General features: G+C 40.7%; 1 pseudogene; it reads right to left on the reverse strand.

Moving 5' to 3' along the window:
• Positions 1–4854: 4854 nt before the first annotated feature.
• LOC129400577 (U7 small nuclear RNA) lies at positions 4855–4920 on the reverse strand (annotated as a pseudogene).
• Between the last annotated feature and the right edge of the window lie 14998 nt (positions 4921–19918).

Below are 19918 nucleotides of genomic sequence, written 5' to 3' on the forward strand. Positions count from 1 at the left end.
AACTAACTAAAGGAAGACTACAGTGCTCTTTTTCAGGCCTCCAAAATCATGCCCTCCTTCTGTTAATGTTGACCCTCCTTCCTTGCACTTGCCAGGTTGGTATGCTCTTTCGAGTAACCGTTGGTAACTTACCAATAAATAGTATGATGGAATGAATGACCTATAATATAAATGTTTTGTAGATTCTCTTGTCCCTGAAACCAGCAGATAGAAACTCAGTTTTTTCCTTTTTTTAAAATTAATCAGGTATGATACACAGTTGCAAAGTTGTTCATGATTGGGTTTCATTCATACAATGTTAAAACACCCATCCCACCACCAGTGTACATTTCCCACCATCAATGTCCCCAGTTTCCCTTCCTGAAGCCAGACTAGCCTGTCTCTATGCTTCTATGGGGGGAGGGACACTTCCTTCCTTCCTTCCTTCCTTCCTTCCTTCCTTCCTTCCTTCCTTCCTTCCTTCCTTCCTTCCTTCCTTCCTTCCTTCCTTCCTTCCTTCCTTCCTTCCTTCCTTCCTTCTTTCTTTCTTTCTTTCTTTCTTTCTTTCTTTCTTTCTTTCTTTCTTTCTTTCTTTCTTTCTTTCTCTTTTTCATTCTTTGTTTCTTTCTTCTTTTCTTTCTCTCTTTCCTTTCTTCCTCTCCCCACTTCTTTTTTGACATTATGGTTTGCAATACAGGTACTGAAAGATATCATGTAGATACCTTTTAAAAGTTTTTATTGAATCACTGTGAGATAGTTACAAGCTTTCATGTTTGAGTTACAATCACATAATAATCAAACACCCATCCCTCCACCAGTGCACATTCCCCACCACCAATATCCCCGGTATACACCCCCTTTCTGACCATCCCCCTGTCTCCATGGCAGATATCCCCCATACTCTCTCTTTACTTTTGGGCATTATGGCTTGCAACACAGACACTGAGAAGTCTTCATGTTTGGTCCAGTATCTACTTTCAGCACGCATCTCCCATCCCGACTGATTCCTCCAGCCATCATTTCCTTAGTTATCCCTTCTCTATTCCATCTGTCTTCTCCCCTCTGCTCATGAAGAAGGCTTCCAGCTATGGGACAATCCTCCTCACCCTTGTATCTACTGTCCTTGGGTGTCAGCGTCATGTTATGTTATTCTATACTCCACAAATGGTCATGTAGATACCTTTACCTCCTACTTTACCTCCTTTCAGCACTCATTATTGTCCAGAGTGATCATTTCCAACTACGATTGTCATAGAAAGAATCCCTTTTTTCAAAGGATCATCGTATTTCGCCAAAGTTGGCTTCTTTTGTTTTGCTGGAGATCATGAGTAGCACAACTTCCGGAAACATCTTTACAGAGGACAGTCATAGAGAGAGAATTACTAAAAGAGAACTGAAAGAATAGAGTATTTGGGCGTTAATTAAATTATTGTTAATAATATAATAGAGAAGAATACTTTGATTAAAGTAGACTTGGACCAAGAACACTATCATTGTATCTGAACACAACCTTTACCCTCCCATCTTGCTCAAGGAACTGTTTTAGCTTGCTTTTCCTTCTCTGGTCCTTCATCATCTTTCTGGTTTCTCTATTCTCCATCACACCACCTTTGTATTCTTTTCATGACAGAGGATGATCTGGGTCCATCATTGCAAAGCAAATACCCTACCAATTGTACAATTGCTCTGGCCCCTGACACAACATTCTAAACTCAGCAGGGTATTTTGAGGTTGAGTAGTGTTCCTTCCAGCCTCCAAGTACTACAATCTCTGGAAAAAAAAGACCTAAATAGGAACATAAGCAGAGCCGGGTGTTTTATCTCTTTAAACCATGTTGGAAATGTAGAGTGTAAGAAAAGAAATAAAACTAAATTTAAATGGAGGTGAGATTATAACTGAATGAGGAGGACAGTATACTGATTCCTATTGGAAATTATTTGTTGTGTCACAACCCCAAGAAAACCAGCTAAGGCTAGAATTCATGTCCTATTCCAGTTGGTGAGAATACAAGCTTTCCTCTCCCCAAGAGCAAATGAAGAGATTTTTATTTTTGGTGTGCTCTAGGAACTCTGTAGTCAAAGTTAATAACACTCATCCACTGACAACCTTTGTTCTCCATTTTGACATTACAAAGAAGCACTGTAGCACTGTTGTCCAGTTGTTCATCGATTTGCTCAAGTGGGCACCAATAACATTTCCATTGTGAGACTTGTTGTTACTGTTTTTGGCATGTTGAATACGCCACAGGTAGCTTGCCAGCCTCTGCTGTGCAGGTGGAATACTCTCGGTAGCTTGCCGGGATCTCCGAGAGGGACGGAGGAATCTAACCCAAGTCGGCTGGGTGAATTAATAAAATAAATAAATAAATAAATAAATAAGAAAGAAAGAAATGCACAGGCGTGCACTCTCAGAGCGAGATGAAGAAATGAAGCAGGTCCTACAAAAAGAATAAAAAAAGAAGTGGTACCTAGATATGAATCCTAACTTCCCCATCAGCTCTGAGAATCAGTCTTCAATCTCATCTCAGACAGTCCCTAGCCCAAACTGTCTTTAATTCCTTATTAAGAGGCACCCAATTGGATAGACCTAGGCACATGCCAGAGAAAGCCTGACAAATGAACAGTGTGCAAGACTCACCCTGCCCTCCCATGCCAAGTGCAACAAACAACAGCCACATTTGGACCCGTGACTTCAAATGGAAAAGTAGTTTCAGATGGCAAAAATATAGAATTCCCCACCTCTGACCTGAGCCACCACATCACCTAGATACTGGCTTCAGGAAAAAAACAGATAAACACAACCCTGGTTTACACAGTTTTACAAAGAAAAGAAAAAGAAAACCAAGCTAGAGATACTTTAAAGATAAACCACTTTCGATTTTATTCATATAAAAGTGAACAACGTGCACACACACACACACACATGCACGCACACACCAAAGCCAGAAACAAACCACAACCTGAGATACTATTAAGCTGCTGATAAGATTACTTTTTTTCAATTTCAAGTCACTAAGGCGAATCCTGTAATATTGTAACATAGCAAATGAAAAAAGAATCTTTAAAAAGTTAAGTAGTTCAAAAGTGTTTTGCATTGTTACACTAAGTAACTGTAAATCTCTGTAATGGTAAGTATGCTTATCTTATTCTTCCTATAAAATAAAAGAACATTACAGTTTCAGAACTTAGCATGGGACATAGTGTTTGAAGTGCCCTCTTCACCAAGTAATGCATACTTTATTATGAATAAAATTCTACCTAGAAAGGTGTTATTGTAGTGGAATATTATGCTTCTGGGTGAATTTAAAAATAGCCTCTTGAAGCAATAGTCATGAAAAATGGCAGTTCTTTTGTTTGATATTCTCTTACTCAAATGCTTATTCACCAGAAAAAGGATTATTAGCAGTGTGCAAGACATTAAAATCAACAACGAAAACTTCAGTGACACTCTTACTAGGTGCACTAACTATCTTACCATCTGGGAGCCATCCAAACCAAAGATTCGCCACATCACCACTCAGGAAAATCCCCCTACCCAAAGCAGACTTTGATCTGGACAGTGCAGATCTTTATTGAATCACAGGCATTGATGAACTCTATCTCGGTTCCATTCCAAAGGTCAAAATGGAGACATCCGCTGTTGAGCCACCTAGCCTAACAGGGGAGCTGCTTTTTTGAGTGTGTGAATCCTGAAAAATATTGAAAATTATTCTTATGAGACTCGGCAGGGGGGACGGGAAAAAGTTTGCTTCATGTAACTGGTTAGGAATTTCTTTTTTTTTCTCTCCTGAATGCCATACTTCTCAACTGAGTGTTAATTTGCTCCTTTTAAATCATTTTTATCAAGTTATTTTTTTCTTGTAGGAAGCTTAGGGTATACCATTGTTCTGGGCCTATGCAGTAAACAGATGTTTAGTAACCAGGAATAACACTGAGAACTAGTTTTGAATAATCATTTCTCCCTTTGTACATAACCTGCTGAATTTTGGTACAGTGTATTTTAGCTACCCTATTTTGTCATGCACATAATATATTATTTGTTACGCACTACTTTTGTATATCTTGTTTTTCCAACAGTGAACATTTCTGCAGATTCTTCTGCCCCCGCGCCTGACTGTCGTCACTGGGGCCCTCGGAGGGGGGCGGGTTGAGTTTCCCTCACTGCCCTGGGCCAAGCCCAGGCAGTCAAAGACCTCCGGAACCCAGCCACAGCCATGCTCAAGACCCCTCTCCACGTGCTCAGATGAGCCTCACACATGAAGGAACCGGCAGAGAAACCCAGGTGTGTGGGACCTGGGGCTAAGATCTCCAAGTCTGCTCAGATTGGTACTGGGCCTCCTCTACCCAGATCCCCCTTTTTCCAGTAGCTTGGCATTCACACCCACAAACTACCCCTGGCGCCATGTAATCCCATCAATGGCCAAGATATAGAGACTATAAAACAAAGCTCCTGGAAATCCTCTACCTCTTATTGTCTAGTTCTCTCTCTCTCAGAGAACCCAGCAAGCTACTGAGAGTATCCTGCCCACATGGCAGAGCCTGGCAAGCTCCCTGTGGTGTATTCGATATGCCAAAGACAGTAACAATGGTGGGTCTCATTCTCCCGACCCTGAAAGAGCCTCCAATGCAGCACTGTTGGGAAAGACAAGTAAAGAGAGGCTGCTAAAATCTCAGGGCTAGGATGAATGGAAACATTACTGGCTCCTGCTCGAGCAAATTGATGAACAACGGATGACAGTGATGCAATGAACATTTCTAGGCACACTTTTCACTGACAGGATATATCTTTATAAAATACCTCTACTCTTTGCGATATGAAAAGTGTAGTTTCTTGTACTCTTATTATTTAGTGATCATCACATAGTTCATGTTTTGCGGGGGCGTATTTCCTGTAGCAACCAGAAAACTTAATAGACAAATTCTAAAAGAGCTATAACCTCATACTTCATTTTTAAACATAAGAAATTTTGTTAAATTTTATTTTCTTATATTCTGCTTTTTATACATTTCAGTGTTCTGCACACGTTTTATTGTTTTATTTATTTATTTATTTTTGCTTTTTGGGTCACACCTGGCTCTGCACAGGGGTTACTCCTGGCTCTGCACTCAGGAATTATCCCTGGCGGTGCTCAGGGGACCATATGGGATGCTGGGAATCGAACCCGGGTCAGTCACGTGCAAGGCAAACGCCCTACCCGCTGTGCTATCGCTCCAGCCCCTCTGCACACGTTTAAAATTATGGATGTTGTGCATTGGCAATATTTTAGGTCTATAGAGAAGACAAAGCATGCTGCTTCAAGCTTTCTTCCTCGGAATCACTCTCTGTGTCCCTAGCATTTAAGAAATAGTCTTATGTGGAGTCAGAAATTAATAAAGAGAAACAAATTAATATAAAAATTACAGATAGCACTGTATTTCCTAAAACAAATAAAACTGAAAAACACTCGAAAGAAAACCAAGGAAAAATGATATGTATAGTAAGCCTAGAGTAGAAATTTAAAAGAACAAAACTGTCCACAGCTTCTTAGTAGGTTTTAAAAATGATTTATAAAGCAGACATTTTTATGAATGGTTAGTCATTTTTAATATGAAAAATTAATGTTGAATGCTTGATAAAATGTTCCAGTCTAGGAGGCAGGCTAGAGGATGAGAGGGAATCTGGGGACACTATTTGAGGGATGTTGACACTGGTGGTGGGACTGGTGTTAGGATTGGCATGCCTAAAACTTACCTATATATAACTTTGTAAATCATGTACCTTAATTTAAAAAATAATTTAAAAAACCTTGGATTGGGGGCCGGAGCGATAGCACAGCGGGTAGGGCGTTTGCCTTGCATGCGGCCGACCCGGGTTCGATCCCCGGCATCCCATATGGTCCCCCAAGCATCGCCAGGAGTAATTCCTGAGTGCAAAGCCAGGAGTAACCCCTGAGCATCGCTGGGTGTGTGACCCAAAAAGCAAAAAAATAAAAAATAAAAAAATAAAAAAATAAAAAACCTTGGTTTTCTCACACTAACTCTTTGTTTTGTTGGGGTTTTCCTTTAGTTTTAGGGGGCTTCCTTTAAATAGATATCCAGGTAGAAAGGGCAAGTCTGTGTATAAAATGCTTTGGTATTTCTTCTCCTCTTGTGATCAGACTCATTCTCTGTCTAAAGTTAATAAACCTTTACTATAGGTTGTTGTAAATATCTGATTCTGGTTGTGGTGTATTCTTGTGATGAACTTACTTGGTTTCCCAATTAATAGCAAATGGATTTGAGTCTTCTGAACATTTGCTATATAACCTTCTATAGGCCCTGAGTAACACGGGTGTGCATTTACAGTCCAAGGATTTTTATGGTTTGTTTTATGGTTGCAAAATTTTCTCAATGACATCGTAGGTGGAGAGAATTCTAATGCCATATTTTGTCTATTAAAATCACTGTACTTCTGTCTAGCCATCAGTTTATCAACACAGTATTTCTACTCTGGACCTAACAAGTACAGTTTTAAATATGGGTGGTTAATAAGCTATGCCCTCTCAGATAGCCCGGCAAGCTACCGATAGTATTGAGCCCACACGGAAGAGCCTGGCAAGCTACCCATGTGTATTGAATATGCCAAAAACAGTAGCAATAAGTCTCTCAATGAGAGACGTTACTGGTGCCTGCTCGAGCAAATCGATGAACAACGGGATGACAGTGACAGTGACAGTGAATAAGCTATGAGTTAGAATCGGGAGAGTGAGGTCTAAACTCATGCTATTGTCTAGACAAAGGAATTGTGAGTTTAATTTTTGGAGCTGCATACCAAGCAACAGATAGGACAAAACTGTGGGAGTTTCCAGTATCTAAATACCACAAAGGAATTCCAAAGAAATACCCACTTCCTTCTACGCTGGCCATCCTAGTGTAGATTCTGTAAATGGCTTCTAAATGCTGGCAATTTGGGCAGACATTGCGATACAGGAGGAGCTCTGGCTATCAAGTACCATCTGCTTGTTTATTTACTTTATAGCATTTAAAAATTATAGCACCATGTCTTTCAAAGTTGTTCATAATAGAGTTGTTTCAGGCATTCTGTGTTCCAACACCAATTCCACCATCAATGTGACCTTCCCTACACAAATGTTCCCAGCTTCCCACCCACCATTTAAGTTTGCATCCTTAGTAGGCACACAAAAATTAACTTTCAGAATTTATTTATTTATATTTTGAATATTTTATATTTATATAAATTTAAATTCAAAATATAAGTAAATTTAAATACATAAGGCATATCGAATATCAAATATCAAATATGCCATGGGTAGCTTGCCAGGCTCTGTCGTGCGGATGGGGTACTCTCAGTAGCTTGCTGGGCTCTCTGAGAGAGAAGGAGGCTTTTAGGGTGGCCTCCAATAGCTCTTACAGGTGTTTCCATGCTACACGCCATAATTGAACCCCATCAAATATGGTGCAGAAATTATGGAAAATAAGTATTAAGTATCTTCTGCTGTGTCGCACAGCAGTGAAACAGCCACGCGGTCTGGGGAGCAGCCTGGAGCGTGGCGGTGGTTGGGTAGTGGAAGTAGTGGAGGTCTGCCGCTGAGGTATTTATCTGGCTCCAGTAGGGGCATCTGGGTTTGATCCCTGGAGCACCGGAGATTGGGGTAGACAGACAGAGGATACTGTTTCTAGGTCTCATTGAGCCTGGAGTCCAAGGTCGTAAAGTTCTGCTTTACCTGGTTCTGTGGGGCTTCACTCATACGTGAGGTTCGGCCTGAGTGACCCGAAAGCGGCCTGGAGTGTGGCGGTGGCTGAGTAGTGGAGGTCATATTCAATATGCCAAAAACAGTAACAATGATGGGCCTTATTTGCGTGACACTGAAAGAGCCCCCAATACGGCAGTGTTAAGAAGGATGAGCAAGGAGAGGCTGATAAAAATTTCACGGACTACCTAGACTGCCAAAAAGAAGAAAGGCTAATATGACTGTCTGTAGATTCAATGCACGTATGTTGGTATCAGAAGCATACATAGAGGACCTGATGATGCAAGCGCAGAAGATCAAGTACAACATCATTGGTCTGATCAAAATGAGAAGGAATTGATCACATCACGTCATTTTTGACACTGGAAAAGAACTGTTCCTCGGAATATTCAACAACAGAGGCATTGGTGGCTTCGATGTCCTTGTCAACATGAACTTGGCCATGAGCATTGATTCATTCGAATGCCTAACAACTCGAATTGGACAATTATGCTTGAATATATGTGGCTCACTGCCAGCAGTTTCTATCTTCATTGTCTATGCACCAACATCCAACTATGATGAAGAAGAAATTGAGAAGTTCTACATGGATCTGGAGAAGTTCTATAAAGAAAACCACACCTTCTACAACTACAAGACCAAGAGGACTGCCTTCCGATGTCCTGATGGATCTATCAAATCTTCCAGAAGGGCAATGGAGAGGATTATTCATGACTTCTATTTGGATCTCTTCAACAGCCATGTCCACCTGCCCACATACCAAATTCCGCAGGATAGATATGTCATTCCCAACGTCCTCCCTTCCAAAATCCAATACACCATTTCGTTGGTAAAGATGCGTACAGCACCTGGTGCAGACAAGGTCATACCTGAACACCTGAAGAATCTGCAGCCGGTACTCATTAATACACTGGCGTGGCCCTTCACATGCTACTTGTTTGAATACAAAGTTCCGTCCCAGTGGAAAACCAGCAGGACTGTTCTGTTGTACAAGAAGGGAGACATCCACGACATCGGCAACTATAGCCCAATCTGCCAATCTGTCTGCTGTCTTTGTCTATAAGGTGTTCACTCGTGTCATCCTGAATAGAATAGACAGAATACTAGATGAAGGACAACCATGCGAGCAAGCCGGGTTTTGAAAAGGATTCAACACAATCAGCCATATCCACACAGTGACCAAGCTCATTGAAGTTTCGCGAGAGTTCAAGATGCCCCTCTGTCCATTGATTTAAAGAAGGCCTTTGATTCTGTTGAGACTGAAAAGGTCATCAATGCCCTAGCCAAACAGGACATTCAAACTCAGTACATCAAGATCCTCCTCGAGCTGTATTACAGATTCACCACCAGGATTTCACCATTTTACAAGAAAGTGATCATTGACGTAAAGAGAGGGGTTCGGCAGGGTGATACCATTTCACCGAAACTCTTTAGTGCCACTGTCGAGAATATCATGTGACGACTGGAATGGGAAGGAATGGGAGTGAAGATAGACGGTCGGCAACTACACCACCTCCGCTTTGCTAATGACATCATTCTAATAACACCAAACATTAATTAGTCAATGGGCACAAATGATGGTTGACTTCGACCACGAGTGAGGAAAGGTCAGACTGCAGATGAATCTCACCAAAACAATGTTCATGAAAAATGAACTAGTCCCTGATGTTCTATTTGCTCTCAATGGAATGAACATTTCCGAATGCAGCAGCTATGTGTACCTGGGTCGAGAACTCAACATGAGGAATGACTTGGCGCCAGAATTGCACAGGAGGAAGAGATCAGGGTGGAACACCTTCAAGAACGTTGAAGAAGTGGCTAAGAGGACAAATAACCTCCAGCTCTGGACATATCTTTTCGAGTTTATCGTTCCTCCTGCACTAGCATATGCCTCAGAGAACTGGGCCTTACAAAAACTGGAAGAGAATGCTATTCGGGTATCCCAAAGAGGAATCGAGAGAGTTATGCTTGTAGTATCATGTTTCACTCAAGTGAGAGAAGGAATCGGGAGTTCCGACCACCACTGATGGTCAAGAAACATGGATGCTCTCTCGTTTGCCAACCCGTCAAATATCAGATGGGCTGTACACTGAATGTGATTCAGAGACTACTAGAGCTGTTACAGAATGGATTCCATGGGACGTCAAAAGACCGCGTGGCCGCCCACCAATGGGATGGTAAGAATTCTTCGTCAAAACCCTGAATGAATGGTTTGAGGCTCTTCCTGTTCCTGGAGCGAGCAGATATTATTGGGCTACACTAACACGCGACAGGCATGAATGGAGACATTATTGGTGCCCGCTCGAGCAAATCAAAGATCAATGGGATGACAAGTGATAAGTGAAATATATGAATCTATAAATACTTTATGGTAGCACTGTTGTAGCACTGTTGTCCCATTGTTCATCGGTTTGCTCAAGCGGGCACCAGTAATGTCTCCATTGTGAGACTTGTTATTGTTTTGGGCATATCAAATATGCCATGGGGAGCTTGTCAGGCTCTGCAGGATACTCTCAGTCACTTGCTGGTCTCTCCAAGAGGGACAGAGGAATTGAACCTGGGTCTGCCACGTACAAGGCAAACACCCTACCTGCTGTGCTCCACCCTTGGAACTTAAAATATATGGAATCATTTCTAAAAGTACGTAGGTAACTAGGAGCCTGGGGCAAGAACTCAAAGGACTGAAGTACAATTTGTCTGTGGAAGCCTTCTTGTATCACATGGATTCTAAGCACTTAGTTAAGGGTAACCCTAAGTAATCACTAGGTATGGCCCAAACAAACAAAGAAAAATAAAGGTACATAAGCAAATTGTAATATGGTGAAGAGATCACTAATTAATATCTGGGAAATGTTATACTCTGTTTATGTAACATGAATGCAACATGTGTTCTAATATCCTAGTGAAAATACTCTGACCACCTTCATCAGTCATGCTAAGTCATCTTCCCTGGTATTTCCCTAAGTATAATAAAAATTACTATGCTGTCCACTTTTGTTATTTAATATGTGGTCTAAATCTATTAAAAATAACAAACACAAAATATAAATATTAGAAATATTTATATATGTTTATGTTTGAATAGTCACATTTTATTAAGTTCACATATATTTAAATATATATGTATTTGTTTTGCTGGTGGCTTACAGTACTATTACTCATAGGGCTTTATGCATAACACGTTACCGTATTTCAGCACCACCTCCTTCGTGTTAAATGCTACTCTCCACATATATATTGTACCTTCCTGTCCTGTCACCCAGCCCCCTCAAGTGGCATGTTTTCTACTGAATACCAGCTCTTATGTTCTTTGTTTACAAAATTTATTTGGATGTTCATTATTTCACTATTTTGTTTTTTTATATCCCATATATGTGAAACCATTCTGTTACCCTCTCTCCCTCTAACTTCATTCAGCATAATACTCTTCAGGTCCCTCCATGTAGCAGCAATTTCATGACTTTATCTTTTCTTATGGTTGAATGATATTTTATTGTGTATGTATCATAGTTTTTTATCCAGTCAACTATTCTTTTTTTAAAAAATGTAGGACTACTGCTATTTATTCAGTCATTGATTAAGCTAATTGAATTGGGCATGAACTCCACATTACTTTTTAAAATTTTTTGAATTGAATATCCATGATATAGACCATTACAAAGCTGTTCATAATTTAATCATACAATCATACAGTAATCCAGCACCCATCTCTCCACCAGTGTACACTTTCCACCATCAATGTCCCCTGTTTCTCTACCACCATCCTCCAACACTCCACCCTTCCACTCTCAGCCTCCCTCTATGGGAGGTACTTTCCTTCATACTCTCTCTCCTTATCCTTTAGTGCATTATGGTTTGCAATACAGGTGCTGATAGGTCATGATGTTTGCTCAGGGCATTCACTATTTTTATCAGGATGGTACGGTTGGAGTAGCTTATTTTTACTTTTTTATAGAATCACTGTGAGATAGACCCTTACAAAGCTGTTCATGATTAGATTTAGGTCATAGAGAATTCCAACACCCATCTTTCCACCAGTGTACATTTCCCAGCACCAGTATCCCCAGGTTCGCTCTCATAACCCCTCCACCCCCACCCCCTGCCTGCTTCTATGGCAGGCACTTTTCATCTCTCTCTCTCTCACCCTCTCTCCTTTGGGGCATTGTCGTTTGCAATATTTATACTGAAAGACTATCAGGAAAAACCCTTTACCTACTTTTATGCCTCAGGTCTCGTCCAGTGTTATCATTCCCAGCTATTATTGTCATACTGGTCTCTTCTTACCTACCCACAGCCTCCCCCATACTTGTGGTTTGTTCCAACCATTGACCAGTGTGGGTGGTAGCTTTGGGGTGTGGATGTGACTGCTTGTGGAGCATGACAACAGGCGCCAGAGCAGATAAAATCTGTCCCCGCATAGCGACCCAGTAGGAAGTGTTTGGACACATTTTACGAGTACCAGGTATCCGGCCTCGAGTCTCACCCAACCCCCCAAGAATTGTCACCTATGCTTAGCGAGTCTTCCCTAGCTGCAGCATCTAGTCCTAACTGGGATTGGGCCCGGTGGGGGTACCCAGAGTTAGAAAGGTGATAGGTCAGTAATGTAAAACTTTATGTGATTGGACCATCCTCTTAAGCTGAGATCCTCTATAAAATATATGCGTATTTGGCAATAAAGTGAACAGCCATTTTCTGTCTCCCAAAGTGGTTTCTCCGTGCACCCATCATCTTTCGCCCCACATCTGCCTGGACATGGTGTGCAACTTGTCTGGACACATTGGAGAAAAACTGTTCCCCAACAACTGCCGAGCCTCTGGAAATACAGGGAGGTGGTGGTGGGAGCCCATTCCAACCCCGAGAAAGCCTGGAGATTTCGGTCACAAAACCTGCATAACCAAACTTTTAGCAGATTATGTCTCAGTGAGGTCTGTCCTGAGACGGTGGAGTCAGGCCGAGGGGTTGGCAATGATATTGGATTGTGGAAGCAAGCAGCTGCCGGAGGCTCTGCTTGGGTGGGCACCAGGCCGACCTGCCCCCCTTCAGTTTACCCCAGTCTGTTCAGCCATGCATGGGTCTGAGATTAACTGTGGCTTTTGATCTCTTTCTAGATTTATTGATGGGTCTCTGAAAAAGACTGATAAACGAGCTTATATAGCTGAGCCGGAGGTGGTTTGTGGGTATGGCTCCCACATACCTAAATTTTGGCCATTTAATTTCTTGGTAAACTTGGCTCCAAGTTGTTGGGGTCTGGCCAAAGGCACAGTGGAAATTTGGGGGTATCAGGATGCCTGAAGTCATCATCAGGCATCTGATGCACTCACCCCACAGGTACAGGTTGACCTGCTGGTGGCACCATATCCCCACAATTAAATTTTTAAAGTAAAATTAGAAATTATGTGCAGTATATCCTTTAGATACTTATTAACTGAGTTCTCTCAAAATTGTTGCTGTAGCACTGTAGCACTGTAGATAAAATTTATTTTGACTTAACAGACATTCAATGTTTGCAAAAGAGAATGGCTATAAAATGTGTCTTTTAAAAACTGTAATAGGGGCTGGAGCGATAGCACAGCGGGTAGGGCATTTGCCTTGCACGCGGCTGACCCGGGTTCTAATCCCAGCATCCCATATGGTCCCCTGAACACCGCCAGGGGTAATTCCTGAGTGAAGAGCCAGGAGTAACCCCTGTGCATCGCTGGGTGTGACCCAAAAAACAAAAATAAATAAATAAATAAAAATAAAAACTGTAATAAACTTTTAGCTAGAAGAACAAGAAAAAGACTCTAGTACACATTTCTGATGGATGAAAATCTATGGTAGCATAAACAATTATCAACATAAATTAATGGGCTTGAGCTGAGTTGGATAGAAATAAGTGGATCACTGACTTTGTGGTACACATGATACCTACATGATACCTACATATCAGAGCCCTTTTTATTGTGTGGCATTATCTTTTAACTAATGGGTCATATTCTCAAACTTTCCAAGAGCTGTGTCCCTCAAATTCTGTAAAACTGAATTTGGCCTTGGAGAGGAGGAGGATGGTAGAGTCATAAAGTCTTGAATTATGTTACAGTGTGTGGTACAGAATTTTTCCTTGAGAGATCAGTACACACCTGCTTTATATGACACATCAGCCTCTAAAAAGCAAATACGTGTTAAGAATAAAATTAGGGACTGGGAAAATAGTTCAGCATAGAATACTTGCATTGCATGTGGAAGGCCCTTGGTTAAATATGTGGCACGGTGAGAAAGAAAATAAAGAATACAAAACTGGGTGAGGAACCAAGATGATCAAATAAGGAGAACCTGTGTTTACTCCTGTGGTTACAATGCACCTATAACAAACCTTCAATCAATCTATATAGAAGCCAACATAAAACCTGAAAGAGTAAAGCTCATTTAGTAAAGATCAAAAAGATAGTGCTCAGAAATTATGAGGATAGTGTGGAGAGAAAGAGGGGCAAGGTTCAGAGAGGAGTGGAGAAGGAGAGATACACCAAAGAAAGAAATTTGTAAGGTGTGGAACTCTAGTCTGGGGATAAGATAGGTTGTGTGGAATGCCTACTACCCCTAACCTCAGACCCACTATTTTATACCTATATATTGAAGACAAGGAGCTATAGTACATAAATAGAATTTGGAGTTGTATCTGACTGATTTCAGTCTTGTATATACTATTTGATATATGGTTTTCTCTCCCCATAGCCATAGATCTCAAGTACAAATTCCTGGACAAATTCCTAAATAAAGTTCCACTCCCTACTAGTAAATGTTTGAGATATCTGGAGGCTGAGGAAAATGGTCAAATCTGCTTGCTTCTCACAGTCGAACAAACCTAGTTCCTGCTTAACCACACCTGATTATTAACAAATAGTTCATACTAAGCTGAAAGAACCCAAAACATGAACATACCAAAATATAGAGAATCGGCAAATGATCCAAACGCCTGATGTGCGTCCTTTGCCAGTCCATGACCAACAAGTCTACATAGTCCATTAGCCCTCAGAGCCCACTCTGTTACCAGCTGAGTCTGAGACTAACCACTTCTTAAAACCTAGCCTTACATGGATTCCCACGCCTCTGCATAGGTCTCTATGATCCTGGGGTCTAATGGTTGCCAATTACTCATGGCCTAGAAAGTTTTAGCTGCTGAACTCAGCAGATAACCAATACTGGGCAATGTTAACTGCCTCCTGCTCAGAGCCCCAGCGGCCTCTCATGGTAGCCTAACAGCTGTTGAATTCTTCTCTATTAGAAACTCCTGATTACTAAACTTGGCATATAGTTACTACTGGATATCCACGAAGGCACAAATATGGCTGATTCTTGTAGCCATTATAGGTCAGAACATAGTTGTTGCCAGGAAATTGTGACAATGATGCTGAGCCTTCTCCCACATCTGCACACACAAAGATTGTTCCTCATAAGAGCTCCCCTGAAAGTGGGAGTTCAGCCCTCGGCTTACTTCAAATTCACCACAGCATCAGCATGGGTGTTTTATGTCCTTCCCTGGTCTATTTGACCTTGGCAGTCTAGAGATTGGTGGGTATTTGTGGCCAGGAAACCCCTTGGTGTCATCCAGGTCATTCAAAGCCATCCACAGCCATCACAAGGCAATCATGAATGTTTGTGTCTGGTTACAGTTAAGGATTACTGTAGGGTGGCATACAGGTATTCTCAGATTCTTGGGGCAGTGGTTTCTGGTTGTCTATATTTCTGCTGTGCTCCACTGTCAGAGAAAAGTTTTGTTTCTGAGTACGCCTAGCTACCATCTGCGAATGAGGCAAAATTCTTTTCTTCCAAATTTTACTTTATTAAAGCACTGTGAGCTACAAAGTTATTCACAGTTGGGTTCTTGACATAAAATGTTTTATCACCGATCCCACAACCAGTGTCAACTTTGCTTCATCAGTGTTCCCAGGTTCCTTTTCCTACTCCCCACCCCAACCTCAGCCTCAGCCTGCCATCTTGACAGCACATTTTAAGTTTGGTTTTTAAAGTTTGAGTTTCACGATTTCAGTGTTGTTGACTTGAATCTTTAATTTGAATATTTATCCCTATGATTCCTTAACCATCACTGTAGCACTGTCGTCCCGTTGTTCATTGATTTGCTCAAGCGGGCACCAGTAACATCTCCATTGTAAGACTTGTGATTCCTTAACAAGTCCCTTTGACCACTGTCCCCATTGCTTCAAATTTGTCTCTTTTCCCCTTCCTCTTTACTCTATTTTGTTCCTTCTCTCTATAGTCTTGGATCAAAGGTGATCTAGGAATCCCTCTTATAAACCCTTGCATTTCCTCATCCAGTTACCCTAAATACCACATATAAGTGATATCATCCCGTTAGTCTTTCTTCATTTAACATGAAGAAATTAATTAAATGAAGTCTTACTTCATTTAGCATGATATCTTCCAGTTCTATCCATGTTTCAGCCTATTGCATGATTTCATCATTCCTTACAGCTGCTTAATATTCCATTATGTAGATAGAACACATCTTCATGATATACATATCTGTGATTGGACATCAAGATTGATTCCAAATCTTAGCTATTGTGCTGAGTGCTGCAATGAATAATGGTGTGCATACATCCTTTTGAGTTAATGTTTTTCTGTCCTGGGAATAGATATCCAAAAGTGGAAATTCTGGGTCATATAATAACTAAATTTTAAGTTTACTGGGAACCCCCTATACTGTTTACCATAGGGGTTGAACCAGGCAACAGTCCTACCAATAGTAGATGATAATTCCTTTAACATCACATCTCAACCAACACAGATTGCTCCATTATTTTTGTATGTATCATTATCACTGGTGTGAGGCGGTCCTTTTGATTTGGATTTCCCTAATAATAATTGATGGTGAGCAGTTTTTCATGTGCCTGTTGGTCATCTATTGATCTTCCTCAGAAAAACCCCTATTCATTTTTTCTCCCCAATTTTTGATGAGTTTTTGGATTTTTGTTGTTGAACATTGGAGTACCTTATATATCCTGGATATCAATATTTTATCTGATGTTTTGACCACAAGTATTTTCTCCCATTCAGTTATTTGTTTTACAGTTTAGGCCTTGATTCTTTTAACATGCAGAAGCTCTTTAATTTGAAGTAATACTTTTTGTTTATTTTTTATTCTTTTGCCTTTGCTAGTGGCACTGTATCATTGAAGACAATTTTGAGGTTCAGATCGTGGAGCTTTATACCTATATTTTTCTCAATCGATTCTATATATTTTGTATATATTCTGATCTCACGGTCTTTGAGCCACCGTTTTTGACTTTTGTATAAGGTGAGATATATGGATCCAGTTTTTAATTCTTACTCTGGTTATCCGGTTTTTGCCAGCATGATTTATTGAAGAGTCTGCCTTTACTTCACTTTATGCTCTCAGCACCTTTGTAAAAATTTAGCTGGCCATGATTTTGGGGGTTTGTTCTTAGATATCCTAATCTGATATTGGTTAGAAAGACCATCCTTATTCCAATATCATGCTGTATTGACAATTATGGTGTACAGTGTAGTTTGAAGTTAGGCTATGAGATACCACCGGTTTCTTATTTTTCAGGATGCTTTTGGCTGTTCTGAGTCTTTCATGATTCTATGAAAAGTTTATTATAGAGTATTTTAAATTCTTGAAGATTGCTATCTGAATTTGGATAGGATTACATTAAATCAATATAGTAGCTTAGGTAAGATGGTCATTTTTGTATTTTAATTTTTTATGAAATAACCATGAGATACACAGTTACAAAATTGTTCATGATTAGGTTTCGGTCATACAACGTTTTAATACCTGTCCTCCACCAGTGTATATTTCTCATCACCAGTGTCTTCCCATTCTCATTTCCCTCTCCTTCTGGTATTCCTATTATTCAAAGATTGTTCTACTTGCTCTTACCCATTAGTACCTTACATTATTTCCATTCTAGTGCTTCTCCTTTATTTTGCCAGTTCCTTATCAACTGTAGCTTGTATTTTGTCTTTAAGTTCTTCGATATGATTCTCTACATATGCAATTCTGCTACTATAATGCCTCTGTATCAGTTCTTGGTTGTAGAATTTCTCATCTAGTAATTGATTAATTTTACTGGCCTGCACTTGCTTAATTTCTATTGCCAACACAGTATTGATTTCAGGTTCTCATAGACCAGGTTTGAGAAGTTTATTGGCCTTGAAGATTTACCTGGATCTGACTGACACAGCAGTTGGGTCCCTTGGTTTCCCATTGTACTTTGAGTTTTATGTGGGCTAATTTAGAGGTTTAGATTCCCAATTACTTAAGTTCAGTTACCAGTAGACTACCAATAATATCTGTGTAAACACAAAAAGGCAGCAGTTCTCTATCTCTCCCGGCAGCCCGAGTTCAGTAGTATCACTCTACTTCCCCCACCCCGGGGAGGTCGATGACGATGAGCAGATGAAGGAAGGAATGAGGGCCAGGCTGGTTGGTCTCAATTGCAGTTTATTCCATTCCCATCTCCATTCTCTTCTGATTCTCCTCCTGCTTCTCCCTCCCCCATGCTACTTCATTCTCCTTCTTAATCGCTTATCAATTTCCTTCTGCCTCTCTCATTCTCCTTCTCCTCTGGCCTCTGATCTGGATCCCCCAGCCCACTCTTACAGTGTAGTTAAATCCCAAAGTATGAGGGGTTGGGACTTACATATAGGTATGGTTACAATCAATAGGGTTAAAGTTCTTTTTCTCAGGGGATGCTGTTTCTAGGAGAGATTCTCTTTCAACAGGACTACCCACCTAAGAGCGGAATCCCATGGGTGTGTTTCTCCTCTCATTGTCCAACAAACATATAAGCATTTACAATGTTAATCACTTTGTACGGCCACAGTAAAAGATACATTAAACTCATAGAATTGCTCCCCTGGGGTCATCTCGATCTCAGACCGCAGTGCTCAGGCCAGATTATTCTTTCCTATCCCTAGCAGGGTCCTAATCTTGTCGTTACTTTTGGATAATGAAACATTTGTCTATGACCTGCTCTCAATTTATAGTTGAGTATCGTAGCACTTTGGCCTGGCCCATTTCAATGCCAGGGTAGATCACAGCTAGGCCTGGGTCCATTCGGTCCCTCTTTGGGATCCTGCTTTTGGAGTGCTAGGAACTAAGGGCAACTGAGGCTTAAGTCGAGAAAGCAGATGCCCGGGAATGAATAATATTCAAAGCCAAATAAATCCTGAGTTATAAAAGCATAATATTAACTGCCTTCTTGTGTCTATACAAAAAAGACATTGCTTTAAACTAAACTATTTAAAAGACATAAGTAGAGGAGAAAGGCAATATTAACTTACAAGTTCGGTGTCATAGAAGGATCTTACTTTGCAAATTAAGAGTCTGATTAGGGGATAAAGATGATTAACTGGTTGGGGAAGAGACCATAGAGAAGTGGTTACAGATAAACAAAGTAATAGGAGTAACACGGGAGCTCTGTGATGGGTGTAACCGGATAGACCTAAGCTCCTTGTGGCAAGGGAAAAAGGACAAAGAAATGTTATCCTACAATATCTCTGTTGTTCAGATTATTTCCTTTACTGTGTAGTGCTTTTAGACTATGACAAGGGGTTTTGAACTAGTAACTCCATTTAGTTGACTGAGATATATGACTGTATAAGGTCAGTAAAGTATGGTTATTGTATTCACTGACTTCAATATGAAGAGTGTGCTCAGTAATAATCTTGTGTGGACTCATAGGTCCAAGACTTTTTGTATGGAACCCAGCCTTGATGGAAAGGAGATGATGGGCAGAATCCCAATGCCCAGAAGCACACAACTGTTTTGTGAGAATTAAAGGTGATGTGAGATGTTGTAACTCCCTGATCTGGGGCCTGGAGTTGACAAGAAGGGATCCCTTAAGGTGGAAACAGACCCTCAGACCAATGGAACAGAGTTAAATATCCTGTCACAAACTCTCAAATATATGATCACTTAATCTTTGATAAAGGAGCAAGAAATGTGAAGTAGAAGAAGGAAATCCTCTTCAACAAGTGGTGCTGGGAAAACTGGACAACTACCTGCAAAAAATTAATTCTGATCTCTGTCTAATGCCAGGCACAAAAGTCAGATCAAAGTGGATTATCAGACCTGAATCCATAATGTACATGGAGGAAAATGTAGGCAGAACTCCCTATGACATTGAAGCTAAAAGCATCTTTTTTTTTTTCTTTATGGGTCACACCTGGCGATGCACAGGG

This window comes from Sorex araneus, chromosome X (assembly GCF_027595985.1).
Source record: "Sorex araneus isolate mSorAra2 chromosome X, mSorAra2.pri, whole genome shotgun sequence".
In the NCBI taxonomy this organism is placed as follows: Eukaryota; Metazoa; Chordata; class Mammalia; order Eulipotyphla; family Soricidae; genus Sorex; species Sorex araneus.